Raw genomic sequence first — 6,028 nt, forward strand, 5'->3', positions numbered from 1 at the left:
GACGACATGTGACGCAACTCTTCCTCTGTCTTGATAGCTGTGGGATATGATTATAATGATAAGAAGCAATAACGGGTCAAGGAGTATGTGTGTGTGTCGAGGGGCTACATCCAGGCAGAAAAGAATACAGTATCACTTAATTTGTATTCTGCTTGGTGGTCTAAAAATTAACAGGGCTGGGTGGTTTAAAAATTAAAAGGCCAACAACTCATTTTATGTTATTATTATTTGTTAAATCTCTACAGACAATGCATCCCATCATTGCCAGGGCTTGAGGCAGACCACTTCAATCATTACCACCTTCACAGTCACTGGTTTATTGTATATTAGAAAACAAAATATGGCCAAGCAGAAAATGAACTATTGGAAATCCCCTGATGCCACACTGACTCCCCTAGCCTATAAGCAGAAAGAAGACAAGAGGCAAGTTATCTCACTAGGAAGGACTGCCCCCACCATATCTCCCTCTCCATCCTCCCAATTACCAAACTGTAAGAAGCTAATCAAACTCTAACATATTAAAAGTGGGAACAATAATTTATATAAAATTATTTTATATTATGGATAAATGTTCTAAATATATTGGTTACATACAGCAATGTTACAATGGAGAATTTACAGGATGTTTATCAATTTGATAAAAATACAAATTGGTGGTTTTACTGTAAGTTCTCATATATATAGAATGTCATGTATAATATATTTTATGTATTTGTATATAAAACATGAGCAGTGTAATTATATAAAACTTTCATTTCATGAATTTCTATTTTACAACTTTTAAAAAAACATTTTTATTATTAATAAGAGAGTTGAAATTTTAAAAGTATAACTCATTTCATTTAAAGGATGACTAAAGCTAGAAAGTTTTACACAGCAAAATCATTCACAAAATGAAAAGACAACCCACTGAATGGCAGAACATATTTACCAATGATACATCAAATAAGGACTTAATATCCAGATTTATAAGGAAGTTATAAAACTCAACACCAAAGAAACAAAACAAAAAAATAAGAAATGGTCAAAGGACCTGAATAGATACTTCTCCAAAGAGGACATGCAGATGGCCAATAGACATATAAAAAGGTGGCCGATTCACTAGTCATCAGAGAATTGCAAATTAAAACCACAATGAAATATCACCTCACACCTTTAAGAATGGCTTCCATCAGCTAATCCACAAATGACAAGTGCTGGTGAGGATGTGGAGAAAAGGGAACCCTGGTATACTGTTGGTAGGAATGCCGATTGGTGCAGCCACTGAAGAAAGCAGTATGGGGTCACTCAAAAAATTAAAAATGGAATTGCCTTTTGACCCTGCAATTCAATTTCCGGTAATTTATTTGAAGAAACGTGAAACACTAATTCGAAATGATATATGGATTTCTATGTTCTTTGCAGTGTTATTTACAATAGTTAAGATTTGGAAGCAGCCCAAGTGTCCATCCGCAGACGAGTGGATAAAAACAACAACTGTAGTTCATTTGCACAATGGAATCCCACTCAGCCATAAAAAAACTATATATATATTACCTTTTGTGACAGTATGGGTGGACCTGGAGGGAATTATGCTAAGTGAAATAAGCCAGAGAAAGACAAGTAAAATATGATTTCACTTATATTGGAATAATGAACAAAATTAACTAAAAAAGTAGAGACATACAGAGAACATACTGACAGCTGGGTGAAGGGAGAGGGTTGGGTACTAGGTGAGAAGGGTGAAGGGATTAAGCAAAGAAAACCAAAAAAAGACTCATGGACACAGATAACAGCATGCTGGTTGCCAGAGGGAAGAAGGATGGGAGGAGGTAGAAAAGGGTAAAGGGGGGATAAATTGTGATGGAAGGAGACTTGTTTTGGGGTGGTAAACATACAATACAATATACAATGTATTGTGGAGTTGTATACCTGAAACATATATACTTTTATTAATCCAATAAATTCAATAAATTACAAATTAAAAAGAATACATTGACCATTCTAATACTAAAAATAAAAAAGGAAAACTAAATCTTTAGGGACTTGCATAATCTGTTGATTATTTCTAGTCAAACACACACACACTAAGAAATGTCAGAATTCTTTTCAGCAAAAGTTAGTTAACAATGGTTTCCTGAGGGTCTAGTTAGTATAAAAGATAAGAGGACTCTAGAAGACAAGAGGACTCTAGAATAACAAAAAAGTTTGGGACATGACTATTTCCTGGTGGTGTGACAGTATGCACATTTTCTAAAAAAGTAATCTCTGTATATGTATAATCTAATCTTAAATATTTGAATTTACACAGTTCTTAAAGGTTTTAGGTTGATAAATGTATTTAAAGTGGTTAGCAGAATGTTTGGCATGTTGTAAAGATTCAATAAATGCTCATCATTTCTACTGAGTCATGACTATTCATAATATACTGTGCTAGGACTGTAGGGGAAATAAAAGTAATACCACAAGATCATTTAATTTTGAAGTCAATACTTGTGAAAGATTAAAGAGAATATAAAATCTTATTTTTAGTTTGCCTATCAGCATCCATGGTGCAAATACATTAATTTATTACATAATTTCATTTGTATTTATTATAATAGGATATAAAACATTTATTTTATTGGTTGATATAAAATACTGACTTTTCTGCTAAAATAAAATAATAGACAGTGGTATTAATTTTCAGGTGGCATATGTGAATGTTTATTTAATATAATTGGAAATCTTTGGGCAGTGAGAGGAGATGCTGCCCAAACATAAAAGATTTATCCACACAATCATTTTCTGTGTCTTGAAATCCCCAACTGCTACAATAGGATTTATTTGAAGTGGAATTATACAAATATGTAGCTTGCCAACATTCTTAAAAATCATTATAATTTCAGACCTTTGTCTTTGCCAATGAGAAAAACTTTATCAAGGAATGGCTACCTTAAGTGGCCTTTCAGCATCTAATTATATATTTTCTTCTGAGAGAGGTGTATAATTGAGTAGTCATCAGGAACTAGGTGTTGACCATCCTCATTGTTCTATGCCAGAGTGTGGAAAAGAAGTTGGGGGTGGGGGGTAATGGTGAAGTAATGAAATGAAGCATTCATAAGTAATTTTGTTGATGCATTCGTCCTGTGTCTTGATCATCGTCACAAAACATTATCAAATATTTATAAAATTAAATAGTATATGCTTTATAAGAATTTCAGGGCAATTCAGAAAATAAAATAAAGAATGGGTTGATATATAGTCAAATGTTCAGTGAAATTCTGTCACCTGATTTGAAAGATTAATATTATATAAACTTCTACTTTTTGCCTCTGCTAGTTAAAATTTATGAAATCTTATAGATTTTCTTGATCTCTTCTATTTTAAATGACATTTTAATTTCCTACCATGGGAAATTTCAGAGACCAATTGCAATTATTATTTTTAAATCTTGTCAAATTAATCATCCTTAAGACTCTCCAACTCTCCATCACCCCTCAATAAGGAAGTTGTTTTTGTTTGGAAATCATTTTGTGAATTAATAACCTTGAATTGATGAAAAGTAAAAGACTATACCAAAACATGTGTAAAACCATGCCAACATATAAAAGTGAATCAAAATGCTTCCTAATATTTTGCAGTGTAGACTTTAACAATAGCGCTTCATTCTATAATAGCTTGAAACAATGAGCCATGTTAGCAAACTTTGAGGGATATGGAACTGACATTGTATCCCCCTAAAATGATTCACCTCTAAGTCTTATTGCATTACTACTAAAATCAACAATTTTTAGTTTCATCTAAGTCTCATTTAGTTGGTGAATTATCCAACTTAGGTTGCATTCTACTGAAATGAAAGAATCAATGTTCCAATAAACACAGTGTAGTAGATTCTATAAATGTATAGAAATAATTCCAATTAATTATTATTTTACCATTACATTTATTCTATAAGGCATATTGATAAATAATTAAAGATTTTCAAATAGTTTGGTACTGGAGGACAATGCTTCAGCTTTCACATCCAAATTGGAATTACTGCTTTAAAATCTTGACATTTTTAAGTTTGGATACTAAAAGTACTTTGCACTTTAAATGTGTGAAATTGTTCTTACTAAATTGACCTTATATTTTTTGAACAGTGTAGTAGATTCTATGTATGTATAGAAATAATGTAAGCCACACTCACATTATACATTTGCTGCCAATGAAGAAATAAACATTAAACATTTGAGGATATTTACCTCCAATATAGAAATCTTTGATTAAATGTAAGGAATGGAAGAAGCCAGAATCTAGAAAAGACTTGTTTAAAGAGGAAAATGCAACACCTTTACACTTTTTTTCCTCTAAAATTTACAACAACATTAGGCTCTTCCCGTCTGTGCAAAAATAAAAAAGGTTAGTTTCTCAAGTCAGGAACAAAACAAACAAAATAACAAAACCATGCCTTTTGTAATGAACAGAAATGGATTCTGTATGTGAGGAAAGAGAAAACTGTTCTTTTGCCTACATCCCTTTCCCACCTTTGTTAGTTGTGTAGTGCACTGGCTCAGCAAGATTGAGTTCATTGAATGGAAAATCACCAATATTCCAGTTGATAAAAGTGACCTTTCTATGTAGGCAACCCTAGTCTGGCTTGTGACTCTTCCCTTTTTTTTCTAGCAATGCTATTTGATAGAGAAATATCTCCTTGTTACTTAGTGACCTAGATGTTTTGAGTCCCTCTCCTAATATCTCTATAAATAGATAAAGCAGTACCATAGGAGTGAGGAGTTGTGGGTAGTTGGGGCAGAAAAGAGTAAGACCCCTTTCCTAACGTTTGCTATGTTCCAGGTCTGACACACCTTTCCACAGGATAACAGGAGTACAGCCTGCTGATCCTCTGTGAGTTATCCCTAATAAAACATTTTTAAGCCCATTCTATTCGTTTATTTTCCAGTATGTGTGTGCATAGAAGGGTAAGGGTAGTACCCACATTCCTTGGACACCAGTATGATGACTAACACAGACATCAAAATCCCTAGATTGCTATTATGTTAAGAAATGATAAAACCTATAAATGTCAATAAAGAGAGTTGTTTTAGAATAATAAATGATGGTTCACAATAGATTTGAAATATTTTATTTTCCAATGACATCCATCTTTTTAAATGTGAAGCATTTTGCTACTTATCTTCTGCAAGTTATTTTTTTTAAGTGTTTTTTTTAATTGATTTCAGAGAGGAATGGAGAGAGAGGGATAATAATATCAATGAGAGAGAACCATCGATCTTCTGCTTCCTGCATGCCCCATATTGGGGATCAAGCCCACAACCAGGCATGTGCCCTTGATAAGAATTGAACCTGGGACCCTTCAGTTCACAGGCTGACTCTCTATCTACTGAGCCAAACTGGCTAGGGAATCTTCTGCAAGTTTTTATCAAGTTCTTATACTACTCTAAACTCGTTCTACATAAGAGGCATGATTATTTTATCACCAGTGGCCAGGATTGTCTTGTCATCACTAAAAATCATCACTGTAATATCTTTTCTTCACTCTACCTTTAGCCACAATATTTGAAAAAACAGCATCCATTAAGCAGTTGAACAGAGACCTGTAGGAAATGCAATGTATAATGGCCCAACACTCTAAGACACAATTTTATATTAGTAGGGTCATTGCAGATTCCTGAATGTAATTTCTTCATCCTATGTAATAAAGAGGTAATATGCAAATTAACCCTCATACCTCACAAAGATGGCTGCCTACCACCAGGCCAGCAGGGGGGTTAGTGAGGGACAACCAAACGACTGAACAAGCAGGTTGCGTGGGGTGACCAGGCTGGCAGGGGGGCTGTAATGGATAACCAGGCCAGCAGGGGGGGGTAGTTGGGGGTGACGAGGCCAGTGGAGTGGGCAGTTAGGGGCAACCAGGCCGGCAGAGGGGAGCAGTTGGGGGTGACCAGGACAGCAGGGGGGAGGGGAGTAAGAGGCAACCAGACCTGTGGGGGGGAAGTTAGGGGCAACCAGGCTGAGGGGGGTACAGTTGGGGGTGGCCAGGCTGGCGAGAGGGCAATTGGGGGTG

At 34.8% G+C, this 6,028-nt stretch overlaps 1 protein-coding gene across 1 annotated transcript in view; it reads right to left on the reverse strand.

Annotated features, from left to right (window-relative positions):
• The window catches only part of LRRTM4 (leucine rich repeat transmembrane neuronal 4), a 661,549-nt gene that overhangs the window by 174,064 nt on the left and 481,457 nt on the right, over positions 1-6,028 (reverse strand). The gene's annotated exons all lie outside the window — the stretch shown is intronic.

This window comes from Myotis lucifugus, unplaced genomic scaffold, assembly GCF_000147115.1.
Source record: "Myotis lucifugus unplaced genomic scaffold, Myoluc2.0 scaffold_277, whole genome shotgun sequence".
In the NCBI taxonomy this organism is placed as follows: Eukaryota; Metazoa; Chordata; class Mammalia; order Chiroptera; family Vespertilionidae; genus Myotis; species Myotis lucifugus.